The sequence below is a fragment of the Armigeres subalbatus genome, chromosome 2, assembly GCF_024139115.2.
Source record: "Armigeres subalbatus isolate Guangzhou_Male chromosome 2, GZ_Asu_2, whole genome shotgun sequence".
NCBI classification, from domain to species: domain Eukaryota; kingdom Metazoa; phylum Arthropoda; class Insecta; order Diptera; family Culicidae; genus Armigeres; species Armigeres subalbatus.
Genome location: NC_085140.1, coordinates 314,827,522 through 314,846,416, shown reverse-complemented (window position 1 = coordinate 314,846,416; position 18,895 = coordinate 314,827,522). Strand labels below are relative to the sequence as shown.

General features: G+C 40.8%; 1 protein-coding gene across 3 annotated transcripts in view; it reads right to left on the bottom strand.

The window, feature by feature from the left end:
• The window catches only part of LOC134212631 (proton-coupled amino acid transporter-like protein CG1139), a 29,482-nt gene extending 10,927 nt beyond the window's left edge, over positions 1-18,555 (bottom strand). The window contains exon 1 of one of the 3 annotated variants that reach the window (XM_062690646.1): positions 18,241-18,555. The gene's annotated coding sequence lies outside the window, so the exon portion shown is untranslated. Of the gene's footprint in view, positions 1-2,582; positions 2,990-17,906; positions 18,115-18,240 lie in introns of those variants that run through there. The other 2 variants (XM_062690647.1, XM_062690645.1) reach the window with 2 other exon arrangements.
• Positions 18,556-18,895: the final 340 nt, after the last annotated feature.

Below are 18,895 nucleotides of genomic sequence, written 5' to 3'. Positions count from 1 at the left end.
CAGAGCATATGTTGCCATTACTTTCTATTCCAAGCACCACAAAGAACATCTGTCACTTTTGACACAATTCCTTTGGTTACGCGTATATACCCTAAGGCCTTTCTCCAGGGATTTCTTGAATGACCGAGGACTTAACCAAGAGATTTCTTGGATAGCGCAGAACATATGTAGTGATGACGTTCTATTTGAAGGATCACAAAGAGCATGTACCACTTTTGAAAAAAGTCGATAGACTTTTGGTTATGCGTGTAGACCTGAAGGCCTTACTATAGAGATTTATTGGATGACCCGGAACATATGCTGTGAACGCATTATATGCTAAAGAGCATGAAGAGCATGTACCGTTATTGAATTTTCACGATTAACCTTTGGTTACGCAGGCAGACCTTAGGATCATTTTTTACGGATTTTTTTGGATAACTGAGGCCTTACTACAGGGGTTTTTGGAGACCCAGAACATATACTGTGAACACCGACTATTCTAAAAAGCGCAACGACCATGTGACATATTTGAAACTGATTGACAGTCCTTTGGTTACGTGTGTAGACTGTTGAGCCTTACTTCAAGGATTTCTTGTATAACCATGGACAAAAACTGTAAACCTTGACAGTTGGTAAAAAGTATAAGAGTTTCTGCTTTCAAAACTGTCAAATTTATCTAAATCGGTTAATTTTTTTATAGTTATGAATATATTAATTTATGGGAACACGGGTACCCTGTCGGCCATCCACGTGGTAGAAAAAATCAGATTCCCCTCCCCACGTCCCCCTCACTGTATCAACGTGATTTTCTTATAGATGCTACATTTTATGGAGTTCTTAGATGTCACCGAGTTTTAGCTTCCAGCTATAAAAAGACATTGAAATATCACCACTGAAGTTAAAAAGGAACACGGGTACCCTGTCGGCCGCATAACGGTTAATGAGGGACAGCGTGTAGTAGAGCGGGCCCTCCTTAGCCAAGCGGTTAGTATTGCGACTACAAAGCAAGACCATGCTGAAAGTGGCTGCGTTCGATTCCCAGTGACGGTTTAGGCAATTTTCGGTTTGAAAATTGTCTCGACTTCCCTGGGCATAAAAGTATCATCGTGTTAGCCTCGAAACCTCGCAGTTAATAACTGTAGAAGTGTTGAATGAACAATAAGCTGCGAGGCGGGCATATTGCTTATGCTTAATCAAGTTGTCAAACAAAATTATACCTTCTCGATGCATCTTCAGCAATAGCTTATTCCAGGCTATCTTATCTGAACAGGAATACGAAACATTGAGAAACTGTGTAAGGTCACCTCCAATCAAGTTATTACATGGCAAACATTATCCAAATGCAATATTTGCCATGGTGTTTGACTCATAAAATTGGGTTGTCGGAGTAAATATTATGCAGAGCATTCATCGTCAGTCGGATCTCCATATCTACTGTTTTCCAAATTACTCTATTCTTAATTCATTTCCTTTATTGTCCGATAAATTACGAAAAATAAATTTTTATTCAACAATAAGAAATATAAATTGAAAAACGGCTCACGGACATATTGAATCCTTTATACAAACATATATCCTGGATGATGGATCGCTATCTTTGGAAAAATAAAATACTTACTATCCTGATTGCTTACTGAAGCTTTCCAAATCTTCAGTGTACTATCTCTGTTCTTATCGGAAACTTCTTTCTTCACATTCTCAACGGAGCTCAATAATTACTTTTTGGATTACCGTAATCTCTTTAGAATGCTATTTGACACATGGTTTCAAAAGTTAACAATATTTTCCTGTCGTCGCCTACGCTTCTTTAGAAATAAGTATGCCGTATTTACCGTATACCATGCGTTTCCATTAGACATCCTATAGCATTAGACCCCCCAATGATTTTGAAATGAGAATTGTAAACTAATCGACCCGTAAATGAATATCATCGATTATTTAGTAATTCGCGTTCGATCATTTTGTAGTTTGTCAATAACTCATTCAAAAGTTTTAAAATGTATGGACTTCAGCTTTTTTCACAACTAATGGTTCGTATAATTCAATAACGGATAAGTTATAGCTGTGGCAATCTTAGACTAAATGATAACAAAATTCTAATCATTTAGTTTAAGTTACTGCAACTAGCGCTATAACTCCGTTATTAGTTAAATTCTAACAACGAACCATTTGGCAGAGTTGTTTAAAAACCTTCACACTAGAAGTCCACCATACAACACATTTTGAAATTCAGCTTCTGGAATGACTTATTGACAAACTACTAAATGATCGAACGCGAATTACTAAATGATCGATAACATCCTTGCCGTAAATGCATATTTTATGATAAATGATAAAAGTTTCTTGGTGAATTTTCTATTAAGTCGGCTGAAATATTAAGGTAATAAGCACAAATACTTCAAATCACTGGGTATTCAAGGAAATTTTCGACTGTACCGATATTCAAATCCTGGCTTCTTCCGTCTGCTTTGCAGCCGCGCTACTTACTACTATTCTACTTAATGCCCTTTTAACAATTTACTATTAAGATCCTGATAAGAATCACAGAGTATCCGTCATCAAACTTTTCAAAATAGGCGCAGATTCAATCATTTACTTACATTTCAACTCCCTTGAAGTCGAATCGAACAAACTATCACAACATCCGAGAACTACGACCTGGCTGCCTTCCCCTCGCTTGGCCTAGACACACTAAATTGGGCTAAATTCACGCGTCCTTTTATGAAACCGTCAATCCAAAACCATAATACACAACCGAAAGCACAAACTTTTACGTTCACTATCTACTAGATAGCAGCGCGACAGAAAATTCAATTACACTCTGCCGCACAAATTCAGCAGCTCCCACGCACAACGTTCGTTTCGTAACGTCGCCGCAAATTTTCACCTATCCGTGCACTTTCGTTCAGAGTCCAGCTCGCGGCAAATTTAAATTCGACTTCCGTACTACAGCACCGTTCGGTTGCTTCTGAGAAAATTTGCCTTTCGTAAGATCGCCACCACCCCTTTCGGAAAAATCGATCAAGTGACGTCTGTCCGCACCGCCGAGCGCGGATTGGCACTCGTTCAAACAGCGATCAAGAGAATGCACTTGTTCTGTCACAGTCACGGCGCGGTATATGTAGTTGTTTCTGGTTTACAATGTACGGACACGGTGGTTGGGGGAGAAGACCATCTGCACACCAATTGGTACAATTCTAAATTAAGTCAGTCACGTTTTTGGTGATAGATTGCTGAGCTTTGTGCTATGATATCTGGGCAGGATCGGATCCATCGTAAGCTTTGATATTCTGCGGCCTGTATTCTTGTGGTTAGTCAACTCAGTCGGCCAGTCGATGTAAAAAATCATTTAACTTATTCAGTTAAAAAACTTTCTGCGCCAGTGTTTTTTTATTATTAAATATCTCTTAAATTATGTAATTAAATAAATAAATGTAATTTTTTTCCATTTTATAAGTGGAGTTCACCTTACAATGTATCGTGCGTCTCCAGACTTTGTTCGCACGAACAGAATGAAAGTTGGAAGTCACAATCTCAAGAAATCATCCCAGGGTTCTCGGTGAGGTATAATGCGATTACTATCCTAGGTTAATACAGGGTAGATGATGAAGATTTTACAATAGCAAGTTCCTTTGAAACAATCATTCCATCATTCTTGCGAGCTATCATTTTTAGGCTTGTGCCGCGTATGACTTGTACTGGAAAAACTTTCGTTACATTATTGTAATACGGATTTTATTTTTTTATTTCAGTCAGTTTTCCAAAAGTCGAAAAGATTATTTGGGTTTAATGGGTTGTTAATAGAAAGAAAAGCTATTATCAAAGTTAATAGAACGAAAATGGCGTTCATTTCTTATGACCTAGATTTTAAAATTGTTATGTGTCACATGAAAAATCTTTCATGATACAAACAATTGCAAGAAGCTAATTGCACAACAAGTGTTCAATAAATCGAAACAATCACATCCTTTCCCCTACTAGTTGAACTCAATGATCACCAATATAGAGAACAACAAACCATCACTCTTACTTTACCGCCACTTCACACCATTGGTTGTTCAGCTAAGCGTTTCGGTGCGCTCCTCCGCATGCACTTTGGAATGCCTCTGGCCCACCATAATTCCCGTCAATTGAATCTGTCCCCATAACTGGTGTAAACAAATATAGAACTACCGTCGCATCACGCGAGTCCATTGTCGTTGCCGTCACATTGCATTAGTAGGGCATACCGTGCCTACCCACAATCTACAACACAGAGTGTAGGTAAAATGTGTCTCGGTGAGATCAATTGCCTTGTTTATGAATTGGGCAGTCAGCAGTGCCGTCTCTTCTTTGGCGCGACTACAACCGGTGAATCTTAACGAGATACATCTCGAGGAAACAATGAAGCCAGGCCTTTCCGCGCTTCGAATAGGCTGTTTCAAGCGTGTCCTGCTATTCCGTAATTGAATATGTCTCGTCACGTTACAAAAGTGGGTATGCCGGATGCTGTTCACTTTTTATCAGGCTAATTGAAACAAATATTCAATATTTAAAAAATACTCACTCACCTAGTTACTTTTTGAAGGAGAATTAACTCGAAAGACACTAATTGACAATTGTAATTTACAAAAGTACGGTTTCCAGTTACATGTACTTAATTGATGATTGGATTCAATTCAACAATATTTACAATCTTTTTTTTCTATCACCTCTTTATAATACATCAAATTTCTTTGGTTACTTTGATACGAGCTGAGCGAGTCAACTGAAGAGCCACGCATGTTATTCAAATTATAGACAAAATAAAGCCTACCAAGTAGCCGAATAACCTGTTCAAGGCCCTAGGCACGGCACGGAAAGATCTCTTTCTTTCGTTCTTCATAAATTTGACGTTTACTGGCCTTGTTGTTTTCTACTTTGCAGCGAAAAAGAGACAAAGCAGTCCGTGAGCGTATTGCGAACAATAGTATAAGTTCCAGCAGAGGTGCCGCCATCGCAGCTGACACTTTTCACATCGGCGCATTACTTTAAAAATAGTAATCCTCAATGAAAGCCCGGATTGCATGAGTATGTACACTAGCGAATGGACTATCGAAATTCATAACTGGCGCCTTGAATCTTCGACTGGTTATTCCACCAACAGTGCTTCTATACGCAGTTACCTTCCGAGTAATCAAGCGTCGATGGGCGTAGACCGGCCTCCTGACCCACATAGGGGTATTTTGCTAATCTAGCGGAATAAAGTTGATTTTAAAAATGGCTTTTTGTAGTGTAAAATATGTAAAAAATATCTGAATAGTGTGGGACCTGTATAAATTTTCTTGTTTAAATTATATTTTGACAGTTACGCTCTTTAAAACTTTGCGGTTTTTAACTAACATTTTAATTTCTTAGGCTTGCTTTTTCATTGCATGAAATTAATTATTTCGGTGTTTATTCTAACCTTAATTCACATTATTACCACGGACAGTGACAATGGTAATAGTAGTCCATACATATTTAATTCATAGAAAAAACGATTTGTGAGATATATGGAGCTATCAATAGTTGTTACTTTTGAGTAAAAAAAGATGAAAACTCACAATTTCATTGGTCTGGCATTTCGTTATTCGGCAATATGTATTCGGTAATATTTCGGTACATAGCCGCTAGATAACCATCCATATTTTGTAATCCCCAAATAAAATCTTGAGCAAATTTGCGCCATTTTGAAATCGGGTCTGAAAGCTGTGATAATTTGAGATTTTTCGAAATTGTTATTTCCAGGTGCGATAAACTTATCCACTTTCTAAGCGTATAGATGTCGACTATCTATATGATAGTGTATAACAAATATTTCATATTTACGATATTCTAAACATCCGTATTTTGCTTGGGGAGCATTGTATAAAACTACTCATAATTTATAACGACTGGAAGGAATGTATATGTGATTGTCGATTATTCACAACTTTAATGTTAAATCTACTTTATAAATCCAATAAAATACAAGTCTTCCTGTTACTATTTGGAAAGTTGCTAAAGGGCGTCCAGGAGGTTGTGATTTGTGAATGACTCAAAACAATAATATAAAATAAAAGGATAAAACAAAATTATCATACAATGTTCTGAGACGTCAAGCAAAACATGATTGAATTGAATAAAGTACACACAGTCCTTCTTCCTTTTTCTATCTTCCTCCTTTTTTCTATTTTCTTCTTCAGTTCTACTTCTTCTTCACTTCGCACTACTCACTTATCACCCTCAGTTCTCATTCGTCCTAATGACCGTTCGAATAATGGCCTCTCACCCAATGACCCAGCACACATATTTCTCGCATACTCACTAACTCACTTTCACACCTATTGATTAATTCGTCCGTTTTCTATTCTTACTCAAATAATCATTAATTTGTTTTCTCGCTTACTCACTTCCCACTCATTCACTCACTTACTCACTAATTCATTTGTCACCACTCAATCAGTCACCACGGCTTCACACGCTTACTTCCTCACTAATTTATTAACTAGTCCTTTACTAACTCACGCAATCCTCGTTCCTTGTTCATTTAATTTTCTCACTCTCAAGTTTTCGCATCATCTGATTAACTCTTCACTCACTCACTTATTCACGGACTTACTGTACTCACTTACTCATTCACTCATTTACTCTCTTACTAACTATTAATGATACATAACTTATTCACTCACCTATTAACTTACCTAATCACTTACTGACTCAATCACTCACATTTACTCACCATCTTACTCATTCACCTACTTACTCCTAATTACTTCCCATTCACTCACTTACTCACTCTCTCATTTTACTCGCGCACCTTACTCACTCACCACTTACTCATTCACCTACTTACTCCTAATTACTTCCCATTCACTCATTTACTCACTCTCTCATTTACTCACTCGCTCACTTACTCATTCACTCATTTACTCACTCGTTTACTCACCCACTTAAGCAGTCATTAATTTCTCATACGATTATATCTTCATTTATTGATTTATCGCGTCTGTTTCAATCATTTATTTCGCTTATCATTGAGCATTCACTCTACTTCTCACTCATCTTACTAATCATATTGTGAATCTGATATATAGCATATCATATATATAAGCTTTAAATTTTAGGTCACATGGGGTCGCTTTTTACGCAATTTGTTTTTTTTGTTTTTGGCACTTGAAACTATTACAGCTTCAATTTTATCGCTCGAAAATCAAGGAACAATTAGATGAAATGAAATAGTCGGAATTTGAGGACTGAGAAATTGAAAAATCAACCGCGTAAAAGTGATTGTATATTAAGGTCATGTTATCCTTGAAACTGTTTTATATCACAAAAACAAAAAAAAACAAAGTAATTTAAACGGTTTGAACAAAAAATATTCCGGCTAGATTGGCAAATACGCTATGCGACCCTGACGTCCATGGTTCGAACCCAGTCTGCCGCACTTCACTTTTTTCAAATGAAAATCATCATTCATAAGGCAACATATTGAAATTCATACCGATTCATTGTGGTTTCCATAAGGCGTTTGATTGAAACCACGTCCATTTTCCTCAGTGTAGGATCTTGTGTTTCAAGCATCAATCCGTGAGCAAATTGACAGCTCCAGTACATTGTCAGTGTAGGGAAGAGGCCCCAAACGCCCCCGATGCAAAACGCCCTTTGTGGTTTCATATTTACGTCATTAAGATGTCCGTGACAAAACTAGATCTAAAATTATGGTGATAGGCGAAGAAAGTTTCAAAAATAGTATGGGAAGGTCGGAAAACCGAAAATTTCCACATTTTGAAGAAACATTAACATTTGCGAGGCAAAAGCCCTAGTGGCAATAACTTCAAAGTACTTTGTCTCCACGGACTATCCATACTAGAACCCTGATTTGCCGACGCGTGGTACTTTGTTCCTAGGAGCTGCAAGCTAAAAGGCGTTTTGCCTCATGAGTTTTCCGGCAACGGAATATCACCGCTTTTTTAAATGTGAATATTATCAATATGGTTGAGATTTTTGACAATTTTGAATGGATCAACTAGCTATCTTGTTTAACTGATGCATAATGTAAAAATACCATGAATAGCGTTACAATAAGAAATAGAGCAGTGGTTGCTTAGCTAGGCATATTGTTCCCTCACCTGAAAATTGGTTCGGGTGGTTTCAAACCCGATTATTTCTGTGAGAATTTCCTGAATATGGCGTTGCGTAAAAGTTAAAATAAACCCAAATTTAAATTATATATATTTTTTATTCATTTATCACACAATTACATTACTCATTAGTTATTTTGATATAGGCTCGTATATACACAAGCTCTACGGAGGTGATAAATTATATAGATATCATTACAACCTGGTTTTGCTGGAATAATCGAAACAATTAAGGAGTACTTAGGCTGTGAACCATTCCACTGATTCGTTTAATTTTAGTTACAATTTGACAGTTTATTGTGTTGTTGTTGAGATAGTTTTTGTTCGTTTGATTTCAGATAGGTGATAAAGCAAAAGCAATTTTTTTATTTTTTTAAATTTCGAAATGAATTCAGTTTTTCACTTAAAATAGTAAATATTGACACCAATAGTGTAGTGTCCTGAACCATCACACACTAAGCCGGTTTCGGCTCATATGCTAATCAGCAAGAATCCTGACCTTCATATCTCCCAATCTCCGGACATTTTCACTAATCTCCTCTCACCCCGAATCATCTCCCCTGTCTCACCTCCCAGGTTCTTCTCTCCTCTATCCGTTCGCTTGATATATGTGCCCATCTTTGGTGTATGACGTCATGTACATCAATCATTATTATTTATTATTTATTTATAGACAAGGCCGAAGTGGCTCTGTGGTATAAGAGTCTTCCATTCGGTCGGTCCATGGCACGTCGCCAACCACGCAGTCTACGGAGGGTCCGCAAGTCATCTTCCACCCGATCGATCCACTCCGCCGCTGCGCACCTCGCCTTCTTGTGCCCGTCGGATCGTTGTCGAGAACCATTTTCACGGGTTACTGTCCGACATTCTGGCTACGTGCCCGGCCCATCGCAGTCGTCCGATTTTCGCGATGTGAACGATGGATGGTTCTCCAACACTGATGCAATTCGTGGTTCATTCGCCTCCTCCACGTACCGTCCGCCATCTGCAACCAATAGATGGTACGCACTTTCCTTTCGAAAACTCCGCGCGTTGGTCTCCACGAGCATCGTCCAGGTCTCGTGTCCGTAGAGGACTACCGGTCTAATTAGCGTTTTGTGATTGTCAGTTTGGTGGCGGCGAACTCTATTCGATCGGAGCGTCTTGCGGAGTCCAAAGTACGTAGATTTGCCACTATGCGTCTCCGAATTTCTCTGCTGGTGTCATTTTCGGCAGTCACCAGTGAGCCCAAGTACAAATTCTTCTACACTCGATTTCGTCACCACCGATGCAAACTCGCGGTGGGTGGCTCATTGTCTTCTCTTAACCTCTTCCTATCCGTACTTCGTCTTCGACGTGTTGATGACTAGTCCGATCCGCTTAGCTTCCTCTTCAGTCGATGTAGGCTTCCTCCATCTTCCAAGTTACGTGCCATAATATCATGTCGTCGGCGAAACCAAATAGCTGGACGGACTTATTGAAATTGTACCACTCGTGTTAATCCCTGCTCTTCGTATTACCCTTCCAAAGCGATGTTGAATAGCAAAACGAAAGACCATCACCTTGCCGTAACCTCTGCGGGTTTCGAAGGGACTGAGAATGCCCTGAAACTCGAACTCACACATCACCCGATCCATCGTCGCTTTGATCAACCGTGCTCTTATCCGGAAAACCGTGTTCGTGCATTAGCTGCCATAGCTGGTCCCGATCGATTGTATCATATGCGGCTTTGAAGTCGATGAATAGATGATGTGGGACGTTGTATTCGCGGCATTTGCAGCATTGGCGAATGGCGAACACCTGGTCCGTGGTGGAGCGTTCGCCCAAAATCCGCCTGGTACTGCCCAGAACTCCCTTGCAGTTGATGCTAGTCGAGGCATAAAATTTGGGAGAGTACTTGTAGGCGGCGTTCAGCAATGTGATTGCGCGGTAGTTGCTCAATCCAGCTTATCGCCCTTTTGTAGATGGAACGACACCTTCCATCCACTCCTGCGGCAAAACTTCCTCCTCCCAAATCTTGGTAGACCCAGTGCATTATCTCTTATATTGTTCGTAATGATTGGTTTTCTAGGCTTATTGGGCCAGCGCAAACCTCCTGTTCTCGGAGGCCGAGACAATTAATGCTTTTAGGTTGCAAATATTTAACGATTGATACGCATGGGTCATATGTATGTGACCCATGACGAAAATCAGCTGTTTAAAATTCTTCAAGAGATAGAGTTGCTTTCTTCGGCAAAATGTCCAAAATTAACTATTCCATCGAAAATATTTCCAGGTCAGGTTATGGTCACTAGGATGATCTAGAGCATCCGAACATCTTGAGTTCTAATTTTGATGTTCTAAGGAATCACACCATTTTTACCACATTCAGGTTAGAGAAATGAAATTTAAATGTTTTTAGATAATATCCCGCGCCTGTCCAGTGGTATAACAGATATTTTCAATATCTTCTTCTTCTTATTGGCATTACATCCCACACTGGGACAGAGCCGCCTCGCAGCTTAGTGTTCATAAAGCACTTCCTCAGTTATTAACTGCGAGGTTTCTAAGCCAGGTTACCATTTTTGCATTCGTATATCATGAGGCAATCACGATGATACTTTACCAGGGAAGTCGAGAAAATTTCCTAACCGAAAATGCCTAGACCGGCACCGGAATCTAACCCAGCCACCCCAGCATGGTCTTGCTTTGTAGCCGCGTCTTACCGCACAAGGAGGGCCCTCACGATATTCCAAACAGTTCATGAACTCAGATCTTATATTCAAATCGATTAAAAAGATCTACGATGTCCCAACTAGTTTTATGAGTTGGAATGGCTCCAGGATACCTTGTAACACCATTACAGACATACCTCAGAATCTGTTCGACATCTACGGCACTCCAAACTATCCTTGAGTACAGGTCTTAATATTCAAATCGATCAACATGAAGATCGTCGATGTCCCACTAGTTTTATGAGTTGGAATAACTCCAGGATCCTCATCACATCATTACATACACACCACAGAATTCGTTCGATAAATACGACACGCAAAATATCCGAAAGATATGCAATTTGCAAAAGAGAGCTAACCGCGGTGGACGTTGGTACTCGGATTCTGATGGTTTTCCCGAAAACGTGACCTTTAAGTGGTCTTGTAGGGGTTATCACGCCCAGTGTTGTAAAATGTCATTTGCTTTCGTTTGTATAATTTTCCCAGAACTTTTTCGAGTTAGATATTGATTTCGATGGATGAACTTATAGCGCTTAAATGTGCTTAAACTTTGTCTAACAAGACATTGTGTAAATATATAATCTGGGGCGTGGAGGCAAATGTCATCTAAATGACATTATGTCAAATGACACGTGACATTTAGTAGAGTTTTCACCTCCAGCTTAGATGTTATATTTAAGAATGTACCCTGAACAAAAATATAGCCCTACTCAAGCGTTAAGAGTACATCTAAAATTATGATGTGAATTTTACTTGATGAAAGTTATTAACAAAATAGTCAAATGACATGCCTATCTAGAGAGTAGGAGGTTGAGAGTTCGAGTCCTCCAAGACACGTGGATCTTTTTCCTCATATCAATTTGTCCATTTCGAAATATATGCATATGCACAGCCAAGATATTTAAAAAAAATGGTTTTCTATGAGTTGCCGAATAATATGCAATTAATTGCAATTCCTTATATTCAAATCGATCAACAAGAAGATCTACGATGGTCTAGCATGAATTTATCATAAAAATTGTATGATGAAGACATCTAGGGAAGATCCATATAGTACGTCATGGAACAACAATTTTCAACACCCTCTCCCTTCGCCACACTTTCATCAACAATGAGATGTGTTACTCTTACCTGTTGACCGGTAACTGTTACAGTCTACTATTTTTTTTTTCGATGAAGAAGATTATTATTGAGAACTTAACTATTGGTTGCTTTTGGTACACTGCTTTCAAAAAGTTTGCCCTTATGTGCTGGATGTTTGCAGCAGTGCACCAGAGTTTAACGTGTTGATTCAAAAGTTTTACTGAAGTGCCTCTCTGTTGACGATCTCCAGAATCACATCAAATGGTTGCAGAGGAACTGGAGATAGATTTTATAAACAACATTTTATTTATTTATTAAAGAGTAATGCCGGAGTAGCTCGCGTACATAAAGTCTTCTCCATTCAGCTCGTCCATGGCTGCACTTCTGCTAACCACGCAGTCTGCGGAGGGTCCGCAAATCGTTCCCACCTGATCGATGCCTTACGCTGCGCATCGCCTCTTTGTTACCGTCGGATCGTTGTCGAGAACTATTTTCACCGGATTACTGTCCGACATTCTGGCTAAAGCCCGGCCCACCGCAGTCTTCCGATTTTCGCGGTGTGAACGATGGATGGTTCTCCCAACAGCTGATGCAACTCGTGATTCATTCGCCTCCTCCACGTACCGTCCGCCATCTGCACCCACCATAGATGGTACCAACATCTTTCGAAAACCTGTGCGCGTTGGTCCTCCACACATTGTCCAGATCTCGTGTCCGTAGAGAACTACCGGTCTAATAAGCGTTTTGTAGATAATAGTTCGGTACGGCGGCGTACTCAATTCGATCGAGCGTCTTGCGGAGTCCAAAGTACGTACGATTTGCCAATATGCGTCTTCGAATTTCTCTGTGGTATCGTTATCGGCGGTCACCAGTGAGCCCAACCACCTCGATTTCGTCACCACCGATAGAAACTCGTGGTGGGTGGCTTACATTGACCTTCTTGAGCCTCTTCCTATTATGTACAGGGGATGGACAAAATAATTAGGATAGGCAAAAGAAAATTAGATGTAAGCAATCATCTTAGTTATCATCCGATTTTGACAACTAGGCATGCCCGAACTAGAAAATTAATCCAGTTTGATGATCCATGGAACCACGAGCCACCGGATTCGGAGATATTCCGGTTTTTCCGAGGTGGTTCAAATAAATTTGAGGTGAATATTAGGAGAAGTTGTGGTTAAAAATTGAATAATATTAGTAACCACAAATGAAGTAGGGTCTTGCTGATTGGAACCATATATTGAGATTTGGAATCGGACCAGATCCAGAGTATATCTATTTATTTATAAGTTCCGATCGATACTTATCAAAGGTCAGGCCACATCCGTTTGAATCTCGCTTTTGAAGATCGTCCACTGATTTTTTCTAGAAGGCCTCTAATGTGTCAAGAATGAAAACCAATTGAATAAACGGATCCTGAGTCGCTGGGATGTCCCTCGGGAACCCGAATGGGGACATTTAAATTTTAGCACCAAAATCAGTCATTCGATGTCATGGTTTTCGATCAGGAAGCGAAGTTCGAAAATAAAATAGTCCATTGACGGTCTGACCCTTCCACGACCCAAGGATGCCCCGGGAACCCGTGGAAGGAACATAAGTCTTAGCACTTATCAGTTATCTGACGGCCCTTTTATAGGTTTTCGATCAGGAAGCAAAGTATAAATATAAAAGGACCATTGAAAGCTTTGACTGCTGCAGGACCTACTGGTTGCCCCGAGGCCGTGGAAGGGACATTTAGTTTTATACCAAAATCAATCATTTGACGAAGAGCTGTAGAATGATTGATTTTGGTGTAATAATAGTAAAGATGAATATAAAATTGACCATTGATGACTCGACCGCTCAGGAACTAAGATTCCCCGGAAAACCAGTGAAATAAACATTTGTTGCAGCACCAAACCAATAACTCGACGGCTTTTTTTCGTGATTTTTGATCAGAAAGCGATGAGTATAAATTGAGCATTAATGGATCTGACCGTTTAGGACTTGGATTGCCCCTCAACTGTGAAAGGGACATTTAGAGAAAAAACAATCATTGGACGGCCTCTTTTTTCATGGATTTCAATCAGAATGTGAACGGAGACGAGCCAGTCTCGGGCCGAAAGTCTCTTTAATAGACACAAAAAAAAAAAAAATCAGAATGTGAAGTATGACCAAGAAATGGACCATTGACGGATCTGACCATTTTCTGGACCTACGGATAGCCTACGGGAACCTGCCCACTTTATACTTCGCTTCCTGATCCAAAGCATAAAAAAGCCGTTGTACGACCAGTTTTGGTGCTAAAACCAAATGTCCCCTTCCATAGGTTTCCTGGGCCAATCTGTAGGTCCAAAAAGCGGTCAGAGCCTCAATGATCCCTAATATTAATTTCTCTATTCCTGACTGGGAAGATCCATAAAGCTGTTACGCAACCCCCTCTCGTGACACTTTTTATTAAACCTCTAGAATTTTAGAATCGTCACATGCTCGTTGATGAATCATCACACACAATAGAAAAGAGCGTCGAATGACTGGTTTGATGCTTAAAATAAAATGTCCCCACACAGATTCTCCAGGAGCAATCCGTGGGTCTTGGAAGCGGTCAATGTCAGACCATTTTATATTCATACTTCGCTTCCTGATCGAAAACCATGAAAAAGAGTCGTCCAATGACTGGTTTGGTGGTAAAACTAAATGTCCTTCCACAGCTTCCCGAGCTAATCCACAGGGCAGAAAGCGGTCGAACCGTAATGGATTATTTATATTCATGCTTCGCTTCCTGATCGAACATGAAAAAGAGCCTTGAATGACTGGTTTGGTGCTAAAATTTAAATGTTGAATGTGAATGTTTAATCACAGGTTCCCTGGGGACATCCCAGCGACTCAGGATCCGTTTATTCAATTGGTTTTTCATTCTTGACACATTAGAGGCTTTCTAGAATAAAATTATGGTGGACGACCCATGAAAAGCGAGATTCAAAGAATTGTGGCCTGATTCCTTGATAAGTATCGATTGGAACCATTATAAAGAAATGGTTGGCTCCTTAGCCGTGCGGTAAGACGTCACAAAGCAAGACCATGCTGAGGGTGGCTGGGTTCGATTCCCGGTGCCGGTCTAGTATCGGATTGGAAATTGTCCTGATTTCCCTGGGATAAAAGTATCATCGTGCTAGCCTCATGATATACGAATGCAAAATGGTAACCTGGCTTAGAAACCTCGCAGTTAATACTGTGGAAGTGCTTAATGAACACTTGGTGAGGCGGCTCTGTCCCAGTGGGGGAAATGCCAATAAGAAGAAGAAGAAGAAGATAAAGAAATGGCTCATCTCACTTGATTCTGGTCCGATTCAAATATCAATATATGGTTCCAATCAGCAAGAGCCCTACTTCATTGTGGTTATAATTATTATTCAATTTTAACCACAACTTCTCCTAATATTCACCTCAAATTTACGATTTTGAACCTACCTCCGAAAACCCGGAATATCTCCGGAATCCGGTACCATTGGTTCCTAGGACATACCGTCAAACCGATTAATTTTCTGTTCGGGTAGCCTAAATTGTCAAAAATCGGATGATAACAAGAGTTACAACACATCCAATTTTAGCAAAATTTTATCCAATTATTTTGTCCATCCCTGTACTTCTGCCTTGATGACTAGGTAATCCGTTTAGCTGCGCTTTTCAGTCCGATGTAGGCATCCTCCATCCTCTCAAAGTTACGTCACGTAACTTACGTGCCATGATATCAATGTTGTCGGCGAAACCAAATAATGAGGACTGAGGAAATCGTACACCTGTGTCAATCCCTGCCCTTCGTATTACTCCCTCCAAAGCGAGAAGCAGACAAGAAAGACCCTCTACGGTTTCGAAGGACCCGAGAATGCCCCTGAAACTCGAACTACGCACATCACCATCACCGTCGCCTTGATCAACCGTACTCTTATCCGGAAACTGTTTTCGTGCATTAGCTGCCATAGCTGGTGCCGATCGATTGTATCATATGCGGCTTTGAAGTCGATAAAAGATGATGTGTGGGCACGTTGTGCGGTATTTCTGCAATACCTGACGTGTCGAACACTTGTTCTGTGGAGATAATTCAACATAATCCCGCCTGGTACCGTCCCACGAACTCTCTTGCAGGTGTTAGTCGGCGGCATAAAATTTGGGACAGTAGTTGTAGGCGGCGTTCAGCAATGTCGCGGTAGTGTTGCTACAATCCAGCTTATCGCCCTTTTGTAATGGGACACACGACACCAGTCGTGTCACCAGTCGTTTCTCTGATCCGGAGCCACCTGCCTAGTGCAGTTGTGGTGGACCAATGGCGGATCGAATATCTCCAGCCATCTTCAAGAGATGCTGCGCCTGGCTGCTCTTCCGTTGGGAGTGCCACTTCCAGCTGCTGCGTCTTGGCCAGTCTACCGTCTTGTAGCCGCCCAATGTTTAGCGTGGCGGAACCGACGCGTGTTGATAACGTCGCAGTTTGAGCGCAGACATACTGGACATAGTGGTCGGATTCAATATTTGCACTGGTGGTAAGTGCACGTTCGTGATGCGGAGAAGAATTTACCGTCGATTAGAACGTGGTCGATTTGGTTTTCCGTTACTTGATTAGGTGATTTCCATGTGGCCTGTGGATATTATTGTGGGGAAGAAAGTGCTTGGACTACCATTCCGCGGGAGGCTGCAAAGTTTATACTCGTTGGCCGTTGTCGTTCGATACGGTATGAGACTATCCGGTCCGATGACCGGTTCACGCAGTATCTGCGTCCAGCCGCATAGAACGCTTCTTTCTTGCCGTCGATCTCCCTTCTTGTGGGCTGTTCACGTGATGATGCTAGTTGAAATCATCTTATCCTCAACTTGCACATCTCTGCGTTGATTGGCTGCCACCCAATCTTTCTGCACCATGAAGGCAGTTCCGGCCGTTGGGGTGCCACAGCTTGTGGTAGCGCAGCCGCATACCCGCATTTCCACACTTTCTGTTCTGTCCAGCAGATTTCTGCAGCGCACGCTGACGTCGAAGTTGAGGGGATGTAATTCATCGTAGATTATCCTGTCGCAACCTGCGAAGTCAGCGACTTGCAGTTCCATGTTCCAAGCTTTCAATCGTGATCCTTTATTCGTCGCCAGGTCGTTGCTCGATTATATCGAGTCGTATTATCGTAGTCGGAGGGCCGTCGTGTCAGCTCGTTTAGGCCCACCCAACAAGGACTTGGGCTTGAGCGCATTGAGCGGCACAGGTCGTTTTGACGGAGCCACTTGTAGATACATGCAGCTTTTATAGAGATTTAAAGGGCACCGTCAAACCCTACATATCCTAGGCAGGCAACACCATGCGTCTCCATTGAATATGCATTTCCATATAAGTATAGAGTAGATAGATATTATGATTCATGCTTAGGACAAGATTACCATTAACGACCAAAAAATGTTTTGCAACGGATTTTCTTATAACGATTATGCTAAAGGAACAGGTTGTTGTTCCTCTATGCCATCGATACCCAGCATTTGAGCAATTTCACCTTAAACTGCTTACACAATAAAAACTAGTTAAATTATCTTGTTAACAGTTGAAGAATACTTATAAGTATATCTACCAGCTAAGAGTATTTAAACTCATATTGATCACACTTCTTAAGACGTAATCAATGCCATATTTTAGCCAGCGGAAACTGTGCATTAAACAAAAATCGTTAGATTCAATAGACCGAGAATCCTCTACTAGTCTGAATTGTGGTCTGTTTTATATCCACTGATTCGTAAATTTCATCATCCCATTCAACTTGCTTAGTAAACTTCAACAAAAGGCTCTAAACGGATTGCATCATCCAACTTCAAAACGAAGAAGCACTTGCTATCAGACAAGGTAGAGAAAAATGCTTCATAAGATGCTCGTTTGGATCCTTCTGTTATCCTAGCATCCATCACGACAACAATCGCATCAATGAGCTCTTCAAAAATCCATCCACGTCCGTTGTTCGACATTGTGTTTCACACCGTACCAAAACAGACCGATGAACGAGCACAAGTTTTTACTCACCGCGTGGCTGCAACGCAAAGTTGTAAACTGCAGCCAATCCTGCGACTCTCGAGAGCGGCGGCTGAAGAAAGCGGGAGATCTGGTGGTCGACTGAAAGCACACTTCTGTGGGTGGGTGGTGAGATTTCGCTTCCCTTGCCCTATCACCCTTGTTTTGGGGGATGTATTTTTAGACCATGAGGACTCTCCCCGGTCCAATGGCGTTGATGAACGTAATTTCTGTAACTGACTGCGGCTGTGGTTTGCCAAATTGAACACTTGGACTTTGAATAAGCAAGTATGCATAAACTTCGGTCGACGGGCGAATTGTTGCCGCCTAAATGTGCTTTACTCACTTGACTTGAAACTTGATGAAATGGACTTTGCCCAAAATTACATAATAATTTTGGTTACGCTACTGCTGGCTGAGTCGCAGTATCCTTATTGCCAATATCACTTCCGGTCACCGTTATCGCACGATAACAATACTGATAGAAGGGCAAATTTACTGATTGCCCTCGTGATCCAATTCACACCGTAAGGAACGTCAAGAATCGCACTTGAAACAGCTTTACAGCGCACACACACAGTTTATCCTTTCGTCCGGTCCTTGCCGACGACCGTACGACCGAACCAGATCGGTCAGTGCGGTTCGGCTGATGGGGTGAAACTGTGAGAGAAAATTTTCCCAGCTTGCCATTACACGGTGGTGGATATACTTTGTCTATATAGGATGATGGGGGAGAGTTGGATCAAATTTTTCGTTGAAAGTTAGCATTTTTTATCACATTTTTCATTGTAATACGTTGGTGATGTGACTCTTTAGTTTAATCGCATTCTAGTCCCATGACAAATCTTTTCATTATTATTGTTATTGTTCGAGTGTTCACAAAGGCCCATTATACGCAGGTCTCACTTCATCAATTTAAAGCAACGGACAAGTGTGGGATGCTAAAATAAGTCCAAGGATTTCGAATGAATTAATAAAGCACGATTTGAAGACGTAAGGCT